Genomic DNA, 12,653 nt, shown 5'->3' on the forward strand with positions numbered 1-12,653 from the left:
GTTCCAAGTGTGATAAACTGTACTGTCCCTGCTTATATTGTCACCTGCCTGGCTGCTGCGGCGACCAGTGGCACTGCTGATGTCTGCCTGGGCGCTGAGCAAATCGGCGGGTATGTGTTCCCGTGTGATAACTGTACTGTCCCTGCTTATATGTTACTCACCTGGCTGCTGCAACGACCAGTGGCGCCGCTGATGGCTGCCTAGGTGCTGCGCAGCTCGGCGGGTATGTGCCCCCCGCATGTAATGTCCTAATGTAACGTATGTAATGCCCCCCCCCCCTTCATCCCTGCTTGATGCTGCACTGTAATCCGCAAAAAATTCTTATTGTGCGCAAGCACACATGGCCAATAAAGTTGATTCTATTCTATTCTATTCTATATGTATTTATTCCAGTAGACAGGACCCTGCAGTTGAGAGTTTACTATCTAAATAGTAGAGGCCACACTGAATGTAAAATATGTGTATCTGTAGACTACGTACTTGACTTACAGTATCTTATGAAATTTTAAGAATTTAAATTAGGGGCTGATTTATACTTCCATATTTTACCATAGCACTGAAAAACTTTCATTTTCTCCCATTTTTCTTCATAACCTACTAATTATTGACTTTAATATTGAGTATGGCCTGGGTCATGCCCTGGGTGGGCACATCTTTTCTGTTGATGGAAAGGTCGGTGACATCTTTTCTGTAGATGGACAGATCTCCACCAGTGCCACTTCCACAATTGTCACTAGTTCTTACTAATACTACTGTCAATTATTTGATATTATTTATTGCTGTTGATTCCACATGATGATGTAATACAAACAAAATGTACAAGGTATTGTCATACCCCTTTCACACTGCACAATGAGTTGTTGCCAGGTAAACTTGGGTCATTGTGTAGTGTGAAAAGGCCTTTTGAACAATCCTGGGTCCAACAACATGACAATCCGATTCAGGTTGAAAGAAGGGTTTTACCCGGGTCAAACCCAGGTTGCTGGGCAGTGTGAACATGTAAACCATGTGGAGCCACCCAGGTTCTGTTCACAATACAAGGAGGAGGCAGCGTCCGCTCCAAGTGTTACCTCCACCCCTACCTTCCAATGAAGCCCCCCCCCCCGATGACATCAGCGACTCAGCATGTTGACAGGTCGCTGCAGGGAGCTTCAGCTAGCAAATGCTTGGTTGCTCCCAAGATGGACCTTATATCTCTTAAACATACAATGCAACCTTTTAAACAGTATATGGCAAAACTCAAAATAGACCAATATTTTATGCAATTTCAGTGACCGGCAAATATTACATCACCAGATCATTCAGTATTCAACCTAGCGCTAAAGGAGCCACTATATAATCTTATCTGAAATGTCAAAATAGCATGCCATTATTTTCCAGTAGGAGGAAGAAAGGATAATTATAAGTGCTGGTATCAAGTTGCCCATTTAACTAGGTATGATTGCCCATTGGGTTGTGGCTGAAATGCCCATGCCTCCATTCATCTTCCCCTTGTCTACTTTGCCCACTCCCTCCCAGTGCTGTTTTATTATGCTCTAATTGCAGTGGTGTAGCTAGAAGTTTTACAACCCGAGCATATGCAAACGCAAGGGGAGTTTTCATTGGTACTTGTGTATTATCACGGCGCCCGATTTCATCTAAATCGCATCCTAAGAAGCTCAAACACAATAGCAATGGTATATAATACGATTACTAAATCTGGTGTCAGATCATGCAGTTTAAGAGACAGAGTAGAGCTGTTGCACATGCCCAATAATACTAAAATAGCAGTTTATTTTTACCAAATTTGCTTGGTAAATTTGAGTCCTTTACCGGTGCACTTGGCCAGAGAGTAGCTATCATGAAGAAGAGACAGACCGCATAAAATGAGGTGGGAGAATCTATGCTTAGAATGTACAGTATTGGTTGTAGTATGCTTGTGAATGTGTTTTTTATAATATGCTTAACCTTTTCCTGACCAATTATTCCTTATTTAAATGTTTGATACAGCCTATACTATAGATCATCTATAGTGTTAAATATTAATACTGTATTCCATATAGTAGTATCCCATTTATAAAAAGCCCAATGTTTACATGAATGTAGGAATAACCTTACAGGCTGTGAATTTGGGGATAAAACCAAAAACACAGTCAGCAGGAGCCCCAGCGCTCTTTAATATATCTCTAGTGGAATAAATTAGTAATAGCTGCTGCAGTACACACCTGTGGGGATTGCCTCTGCCCACAAAATTTAGTACTAAAGAGGAAAAAAAAAGGAAAGGAGGTGGTGTGCTCTGCGCTGCTAATTTATATAGGTCTATATATATGCAGGTAATTGATAACCAACGTGCAAAGATGAAGCGGACACACTGCTTTAGAAATGTATAAATTTTATAATTAAATTCATTTAGATAAAAAACAGACAGTTTATATATAAGAAAAATAATAAAAAAAAAAAAATTTAAGAAAAATAATAAAAAAAAAATTCAACATAAAAAGATATATAGTACACTATAGAGTTAATATACAATTTATAATTAACAATCCTAATTTAGGATAAAAGCTAGGCGTTAGTGGCTTAGGGGTGCACCGCTGTAGATAGGTTTTAAACGTGGTTTGGGGTTGAGTGATAAATGCTGTTTATGATACTGTTGGGATGATGGTTAGTAAAGCTCAGTCCAATGCAGGTTATTGTAATAAGGATGAAATAGGCAGTAGTCAACAGTCATTTATGCCAATGAAATGAACACAGTAAAAGTCAGAAGCGCCTCAGTTCCACATCAATATATGTATCAGTGACAGTCTAATACGCAGCACTTAGACGCAGGGGATTTTAAGTTGGTTATCTCACCCTGTTTCAGTATTGACTTTGAACGGTCTGTTGGTTGCTCCGTTTGCGGGGGCGGGTGGCCGCCGGTAGTTGTCCTCTGTGGGTCACCTATGAATAGGTGCCGGCGGGCGTCAGCTTCTCCTCCCGATAAATGGAGCGTCCAAGTTTAAACAGACTGCGGCAGTGTAAAGTAGAAGCGCTGGTTCTTAGTAAAGACGCTGTAAAGCTGTAGTCAGCGTGGTTGCACCAAAGTCAGCGGTCAGCCTCTAACGTCAGTATACAATGACGTCAACGCGTTTCGTCTCCTGCGTTGTATGGAGACTTTCTCAAGACGGTTATCAATTACCTGCATATATATAGACCTATATAAATTAGCAGCGCAATGTTTACATGAATGTCTAGGTTCTTCTATCGCTCCCCCAGACTCCCATTCTTGCTCCAATGATCCGCAGTGTGTGAGATTGAGTACTGCATTTGGAAACCCTGTTCTAGAAACATGCTTTTGACAATTACCAGCCAAAAAATGATTCTGCAGCATGGTCCCCACTCTGCCCACTCCTATGTCACCCCGCGCTGGCCCCACCTATATCGCCAAGTGTGTACGGTCCTATATAAAGTACTAAAAGATACAATGCAACAAATAGAAAATAATTAATAAAATAATAAACTAGTTAAAGATAAGTTTCAACAAGAAGTTAAATGCCATATAGTTCTATACTGGCAAATTCTGTAACATTGGGCCTGATTCATATTGACTCGCATGCTCTATTATGCGCATGTGCAGCCCCCTTTGCGAACGGCTTCAGTGACTTGCATAGCATCAGGGCAGGCCGAGGGCAGAAGTGAGTGCAGGCGCATGGGGACGGCCAGCATTTCCTGGGCATGCCCATGAAAACTGTGGGTGCGCCAAGGTAAATGCCTGGCATCCCCATGCGAACGCAGGTGGGTCGATGCCTGTCGAGAGTGGGTGGCTGACGTCACATGACGTCAGCACTCACCCCGTTCTCGGAACCGCACGCTGCAACTATAGGTCAGTAAAGACTGACATATCTGCGAACAGTGTCAAAATAATTTGATGGTCGCCAACCATGGACTGATATTTGGCCAGTACGCTCCAGTGCGAATTGATGTTTATGCACTCGGCTGGTGGGGGACATTAGAGGGCTCACTAAGCAAATCAGGACCAGGGCTCGCCTTATTGAATCAGGACCATTGATAGAAAAAAAAGAATCCACATATAGTATATAATCCATAAAAATATTGAACCTAATTCAGAGTTTGGTGGGTTATTTTGTTTCTGTGAAGGTTAAATACTGGCTGCTTAATTTTTACACTGCAATCTAGATTTTAGATTGAACACACCCCACCCAAATCTAACTCTCTACATGTTACATGTGCTCATAGTTTTGCCCATTTGAGAAAGATATAGCATTTGCAATCAGGTCTGAATCAGGCCCATCGTTTCTTACATAAAAAGAAAAAAGACTGATGGAAAATAATGCACAGGCTTCAAGTGATGTATCAGTGTATACAATGCACAGATATGTGCCCTCCTTCAACCTTGAATTCCACAGACAATGCAGTAGTGTATAATGTGCTGTTATAGATCTTCCATGGAAGTGGGACTTGGCTGGACAACACGTTCCACTGGGAGGAGGAGGAAGATAATCTGACAAGTTCCAAGAAAAGTTCTGCATCTGCAGAATGTAATAGCACACATGTTTTTTTGCAGATCTGGCAATGGGTTACAAAAGTATCTATGTTTTTGTTTGTGAGTTGGCTGAAGATTAAGTTTAAGGTGTCCATATATACTGTGGGGTGCCAGATGACTGCCCGACAGGGAGGATCCCGGCGGTCAGTATCACGATGTCGGAATCCGACAGAGGAATCGAGACTCACATGGGCTATTCTCCTTTGTGGGGGTCCACGACCCCCATAGAGGGAGAATAGAACCTGTGGTGAGCGAAGTATGCCACAGAGCACGCAGCATGGCAAGCGCTGCATGGCGAGTGCAGCAAGCTCGCAAGGGGCTTCTTTACACTCACCCTCATGTCGGAGCACCGGCAGCTGGGATTCCAATGTCAGGATACTAACCGTCAGTATCCCCCCTGTCGGTCCGCCATGCCCCATACTGTGTGCAGGGTGTCCATATTATATACTGAAGCATTCGAATATCAGACCATGCCTGCCAAAACTTAGGGGGAGAGTTATCAAATCTTGGAAAGATTTACAGTAAAGAAGTTGCTCTTATCATATATCGAGTGGTCACTGGCAGTGCTTGACCTCAAAAGTGAAGATTAATTAGCTATATATATATATATATATATATATATATATATATATATATATATATATAACAAAAGGGGGTAGACCTTTGTTTGTGCTTAAAATTGTAGCAGCACTCTATAAATCCTCCCTGTTAGTAGATAGATAGAAAAAGAGATATAGTGTGTGCTTTGTGCAGTCCACCACCTTATTATACAATTTCAGGGTAGACAAACACGATTAAAATCATATAAAATGTATTGATCAATCAGACAGGGATTCAACATAATCCAATTCCTCCAAGATATGATACCCGACGCGTTTCGTCATAAATGACCGTAATTCGAATCATAAATTCCAAAGAAGCACTTTAGACCCTAGGTAGAGAGATCACGTATAAGTGAATAAAGAATAAAGATTCCCAAATCATGCAGGGATAACCTAATCTCCAAATTAGCAATAAACCAGATTTTGCACATTTTAAGCTAGAGAGTTGCTTGCCACTTGTGACATGGTCCCTTATTCAGATCTGATCACAGTACATATTTGTTCTCAAAATGGGCAAAACAATGCGCACTGCAAGTGGGCCAGATGTAACATGCATAGAGAGAGTTAGATGTTGGTGAGTTATTTTGTTTTTGTTCAGGGTAAACACTGGCTGCATTATTTTTACACTGCAATTTAGATTTCAGTTTCAACGCAACCCACCCAAATCTAACTCTCTCTGCACATGTTACATCTGCCCAAACTGCAGTGCACATGGTTTTGCTCATTTTGAGAACAAATTTGTACTGCAATCAGATCTGAATAAGGGCCATGGTACAGCAAAAAGGGCTATTTACTGTGTTACGGCTTGTTTGTGCTCTGACCCACTTTAGTTTCTTCCTGCAGAGTCCACATCACAAGGACAAACCCCTAAGGCCGTATACAATGGGCGAACCCTGCTGCTGTTGATACCAGGGCTTCTCAATCTTGGGCCTTAGAACCCCACACAGTTCATTTTTTCCAGGTCACCCAGCAGATGCACAGGAGCGTCCATTACTCATTGACAGATTTCAAAAGATCCACAGGTGGAGCTAATTATTTCACTTGTGATTCCGTGAGGAGACCTGCAAAACATGAACTGTGTGGGGTCCTAAGGACCGAGCTTGAGAACCTGTGCACTATACGATGTAGACTTATTGTCATTCAAATGTGGCAAATCATCCCAATGTTATTCAGGTGTGTACCCAGCCTTAGCAGTAGAAAGAGAATTAAGCCCCAATAGACTTTAATACTGTATATATCAAGGCATCTACATTACTAAAACAAATAAGTATTCATGAACACCTAAATCTGATCTGCATGCTATGCATTCCCCTTCTCTTTGTGAAATCTGACATACAGTATGTTATACCACAACATTGTAGTAACTTGGCTACTAATTATCAGGGGTATTAATTACTCAAGCTTCCAGGAGATCATGTGGGGTCCTGGCACACGTTGGACGCAGAGCAAGGCTTCCTTTCTCACACTGTAACTGGTTGAATGGTGTTGCCATGCACTCAGGGGTGTAACAATGCCACTGCAGTCCAAATGGTGGACGAGCATGTAATCCCTAGCAATGAGCAGAAAACCCCTGGCAACAAGCATATACAGTAGGTAAAGAAAATGATCATTATGTTTGGGGGGTGGGGGGATTTTTTTGTTTTGGTAGGGGGGGAGTGTAAAATTTCTAGTTATACCACTGAATGCACTTGTGTTTGGTCTCATTCCCCTCTTGTACTGGGGCCCAAGATATATGGTCCATAGAAGTTGAAATCATCACTGGAATGGATTACTTGCAGCCTTCTGATTTTCATACTATCCAAGAGCTGAAGAGTAAGCACTGCCAGGTTTATACTGACCATGCACAGTCTAACCAGCCCATTCGGCATCACTAGCGGAGACATGCATGCATCAGAATCAATGCTAGCGATGCATGCAGTAATATAGAGCGGTCCACGCGTGTTGTATTATGTTTACAATGAAGTGTGTGCAAATTCTAACCTTAAAATTCAACATGGTTTAACATTTAAGAGAAAAATATATTGTTTCCCCCATCACACTGAGTGATATCAGTAACCATATTTAAACACTATAAGGTAATAGAATTCAGAGATCTTGGTTACATACTGTATATTTGCGCAAATAAATGCATAAGCCCCCAAGCCATTGTCAAGGCTTCTCTGTGTATTGGGATCCGTATTGCTATATCTAAGTTTGGGGTGCGGCACCTCCAAAAATTAGCACAAGACAGAAACCCAGAGCAACACACCAGTGTTAAAAGTGTTAATTAACATTAGTGTTACACAGCTGAAGCTCTATACAGAAAGTGATACAAAAATAATGAATGTAATATACATAACTATAATTAAATGATATTTGTGTTTGTGTATATGAATTTTCCATGATAACTCTCAAACACTTTAACTAATCGTCTTCAACTTTGCACACTACCTTATGATCTTAAGTGACAATCTAAGTTCGAAGATGGGTTTAATCAGACAACCCCTGGGCCTGGGTAAAACGTACCCAGCCCCTTTCTCGATGGCCCTGAATACATCACAATAAACAAACTCCTGTAAGTGGATCCTTAACCCCTTGAGTGGTGGGTTTTCTTGGGGCACGACAAACCTACCAGGGCAGGTTTGTTCTGCCCTAAAAATACTCACCACAGAAGGGTCAGCCACTACTTTCTACAGCAGTCCTTGCTCCCTTGGGGCTGCTGCTGCTGACTTCGGCTGTTTGGATCCACTTGTAGAGGTTTGGGGCCACCTGCGAGCACTTGTCTGTTTGGGTATTCCTGTGTTTTTATGCCACAAACACCTGAACCTCCCCGAGTGGCCCTGATCCTCCCTGAGTGGCCTGAGTGGCTGCGGGGAGAAACAACAACTGGGGTGGGTGGGGGTCAGTGACAGGAGGAGTGGTGGTGTGTCAGTAGTTCACCACTGTAGGTATCACTGATGCACCCATGGCATGCACGGAAATTTCTCAGGAGAGCCCGCTCCTGCAGGTCAGCCCAAGAAATTTCCAGGCATACCAATGAAGAGGTTAAAGGCCTACGAGGGTCCATTAAATGAAAAACATTTTCACTTTGCAAAACTTTTGAGAATTGTATTAGCATCACCCAAAAAAATAGTATAAAAAAATGCGCTCTAAACAAAGGGTGCAGCCTTATCATAAAGGATAGTCACCAAACTATCCAGAAATAGTAGATGCAAAAAAAACAGAAGAGTCTGATAGGGCACTCCCACTTGAGATATGAAGGACTTCGATGTCAGTAGATCTTGTAGAAATATGATACCTCAAAAAGAGAAGAATAAACAAATCATAGTGTAGATTTCGAATAAAACATATAATAAAAACTTCTACGGTCAATATATATTCTCCGTACCGCAGATGAGCCTTCCCTTAGGCCACAAGATATTTCGTATAATGTCGTCTGATGAGAATATGGTTCCCTTTTTCCTCTGCTTGTATACCTCGGTAAAAATTCAATATTTGCACATAGCGTAAAACTGTGACAATTTATTCAAAACATAATAGTACACACAATCAAATTGGCATAGTACCGTGTCTGGCCTTATCATCAAGGCTATTTATGTCGCTTATAGGACAGTCAGAAGGATAATTTCTCAGTGGGATCCCGGGTTTCCACCGAAAAATAAGCTCCGTCCCAAATAGCCTCAGATGGTGTATTGACAAGTCCAGTCCAACAGCCTCTATGTCCTTAAAAACAACCACCAACGCGTGTCTGCTTGATCACAAGCCTTCCTCAGGGTGTGTGTGCCATGATAGCTGGTCTGGGTTTTTATACCCAACATGCCTCTTAGCTCCTCCCTCATGCATTGTCACATGGGTGTATTAATATTGTAATCATTTCTTCAAACAAAGCATCCAAGGTATACATATAACATAACATTACATACTTAAAAAATATACACGCTTAAGAACAATATATGAATCAATCCTCTATATATATATTTATATTCTATATGACTGGAACCCGGAAGTGCGGGTGCGCCGTTATAAATCCCTGTTGTGCAACCTAGTAATATCACACTAGGTCCTCCTTATGCTGCTCTCTGGCAGCGTGTTACTTCAGCCGCTGTCTATTAGTTACACACGCAGCCCGGGACGGTAGCACCCGTACCCGGAAGTGCGTGTGCGTGTCAGCGGCCATATTAGCCTGCGTTCCACCAGTTAAAAGATCGTCTGGATCCCATATTATAGATCCAGGAAGTGCGTGTGCATTCCATCCGCACAGCAAGTGATTTTATGCGTTCCACTGCGCTTTACTAATGTCCCCTTCTATTATAATACCCTATTGCAAATAATTTATATAGATGTATAGTAAATACATTACAAATAAATAAATAAATAATAAATTAAGCGGAATTTGTGTATAAATATTAAATATTAAAAAGGGTTCAAAATCCACAGTCAGGTTAAGTCTCATTCATAAAAACCATTTGATTTCAAAATCACTGTTTAGTCCCAATGGTTCTAATGTTTCAACCTCATAGATGAGCCTCATCTCATTTTTGCCAGGAAGCTCTCTACGCCTTTTACTCTCCAGTTTCCTTCGATTTTCTTTATCCCCATCATTAATTTAATACTGTCAACTGAGCAATTGTGTATTTCCTTAAAATGTTTAGACAGACTATGGTTAACAAAACCTTTTTTAATGTTTTGCAGATGTTCTCCCCATCTATCTCTCAATTTTCTTGTAGTGCGGCCTATATACTTTAGGTCGCATTTACATTGTATAAGATAAACACAATTAGTGCTATTACAGGTCATAAAATCAGTAATTTTAAAATTCTTCTTATTTGCATGTGACATAAAATCTGTATGTTTGGGTTCTTGTTTTTTGTGTGTCCGACATACTAGACACGAGCCAAATCTGTGGAATCCTTTTGTTTTGATGCGGTCTGATTTTTTATCTCAGGCTGCACTTTTTACTAATCTATTTGTAATATTTCCGGATTTCCTATAAATAAATTTCGGTCGGTTAGGTACAACATCCTTTAAAATCGGGTCTGCTTGTAAAATATGCCAATGTTTTGTTATAATTTTTTCCAATGTTTTATATTGTGAATTAAAAGTGGATATAAAAGGGACCTTCGGTTTTTCCTCTAAGTTTTTACTCTTATATACTAATAAGTCATTTTGGGGAATGTCACCCATTTTGGAGATTTGGAGGTCTATGCTTTCACTGTCATAGCCTTTATTCAGAAATTTCTTCTTAGTAATTTTTACTTGTTAAAAAAAAAACAACGTATACGCTGAATTTGGCCTTTCGGAATGTTTTTCAACCATTGTGGGTGGTGTTGGCTTGTTGTACCAATATAGGCGTTACTATCAGTGGGTTTATTAAAATTACTAGTAAATATCCTTCCTTCTTCAATAGATATAGTCAAATCCAAAAAGTGTAGTTCTTTTTCACTTATGGTGAATGTTAACTTGATATTGGAAGTATTTAGGTTAAGGTGCTCGCAGAAAGCTGTTAAGTCTTCCTGATTACCCTCCCATAAAAACAAAATATCATCAATAAACCTAATCCATAATGGTATATATTGTAAATAGGCGTTATTGTTCCATATATTATTATCTTCCCACCATCCCATAAAAAGGTTTGCATATGATGGGGCAAAACGTGACCCCATAGCGGTACCTTGTACCTGTAGATAACTAGGGTTGTGAGCTCAACCAAAAACTCAGTCGGAGGCCCAATCCTTGAGTCACCTGTTAGTGTTTCCAAAAATTATATATATATATATATATATATATATATATATATATATATATATATATATATATATATTCGAGGCAAACTGCACACTTAGTGGAGCATACGTTGGAGTGCCCAGGCCACATAAAGGATGATATAGAAAAAATAAGAAGCCAGCACATCCACTTTAAAGGCAATACATTTTTATAACAAAAAGCGAGCCAGTGAAATCCAAATAATCCAAATAATTCAAGTGGGACACATCATGCAGTAGAAAAAAATTGGTGCTTGTTTCCTAGAACGGCGCCCATCACGGGCATCGCATGTACATCGCATCGCATGCGGCCAAAAAATTGCATACGATGCGACCGGCGTGATTACCGATTTTACATAGGGAACAATGTTAAATGACCCAATTGACCCAATTTTACATAGGGAACAATGTTAAATGGCCCACAGACCCCAAATAGCCACCCTGAAGTGTGAAATGGCCCCCCCAATTGTTAACGCCACCCCACCATCAACGTCAACCTGAAGCGTGGCCAGCGGCGGCGGTACGCGTCCTCCGACCTTTTCATACCCCCACTATCCACGTGGGCGTGGAGTTGAGAATAGCCCGAAGCGTGGCGAGTGCACGCGGATACCTGTGAAGCCCGCGAGGGGACGCGTATAGCTGTTATGGTATCCGCGTCCCCTTGCGGGGCTCTCTACGCTCGCCACGCTTCAGGCTCGGTGGCTCGCTGCGCTCGCCACACTTTCTATGTGACATATGTAGTCCTTACAATCAAGATTACTCACAACATCTGCTGGCTCACCTGCTCATAAGCAACCTGTCTTCACCAAAGGGTGCAGCTTTGATAAAGCTGCACCCTCTAAAGCAGTGAAACGCATCAGGAGCCCTGTCTGGACCAGACTTTCATCACAATCCCTCCAAGTATATTGGGACCCTTCTCAGCTACTGGCCTCTCGCCCCTGCATATTTGGTTGTTGTCTCCCAAATTTCCAACCATAGGAGATACAAGTTGGCATCTATATCCAGCCACCAGCAACTACCAGTTGGATTACAAACTGAACCAGTGTACCTACAGCCATACAAACTTTGAGGACGCTTGCTGTAATGCTATCCCAAGGGATTGGAATTCTCTAGCGGCGTTGGGTAACTATCATCCTGGGCATTATCGGTACCATCATCCAACCAACAGAGAGCTAAATTCCAGCATCAGCTGAGTCAGAACTTGCCCCCTTCCCTTCTTTTTTCAATTCCATATCATAGTCTGGTCCAATTCCACCACCTGCAGTGCCCAGTGCACTTTCCGTAATTCAACGGGTTCGGTTTCTTATTTTTACCTATATGTATATGTAAAGTTTTTTTTTTTTATTTATTTTTGTTTTTGCATGATGCATAAGAGGGTAGGAATACCTGTCCCTCAACAAGTCTCAGTGGAGCACAAAATCTGTAGGACTAGGCGGATCAGCTGCAGGAAATCAGGGGTATGAGGGTGAACCGGCATTTAGAAAAGCACAATACATTCCGGAACAATACTCATAAGTGGCAACAAACAAACAAATACCCATAAAGAATGAATCGCGGAAATAAGCAAAATTTAGAGGAAACAATGTAACGATTGCTCCTCATTAAGTCCATTGGGTGAAGTGCAGTCCAACTGATTGATCCAATAGCTTTCCTTGCGTAGCAGTAAGTTACCACAATCTCCTTCCCTCCTCAGGGGGGGGGGACGGGACGGGACGTGATCGACCGGCATGAAATATATATATATATATATATATATATATATATATATACTTTTACATTTATAATGTT

The sequence above is a fragment of the Crinia signifera genome, chromosome 9 (assembly GCF_055691185.1).
Source record: "Crinia signifera chromosome 9, ASM5569118v1, whole genome shotgun sequence".
Lineage (NCBI taxonomy): Eukaryota > Metazoa > Chordata > Amphibia > Anura > Myobatrachidae > Crinia > Crinia signifera.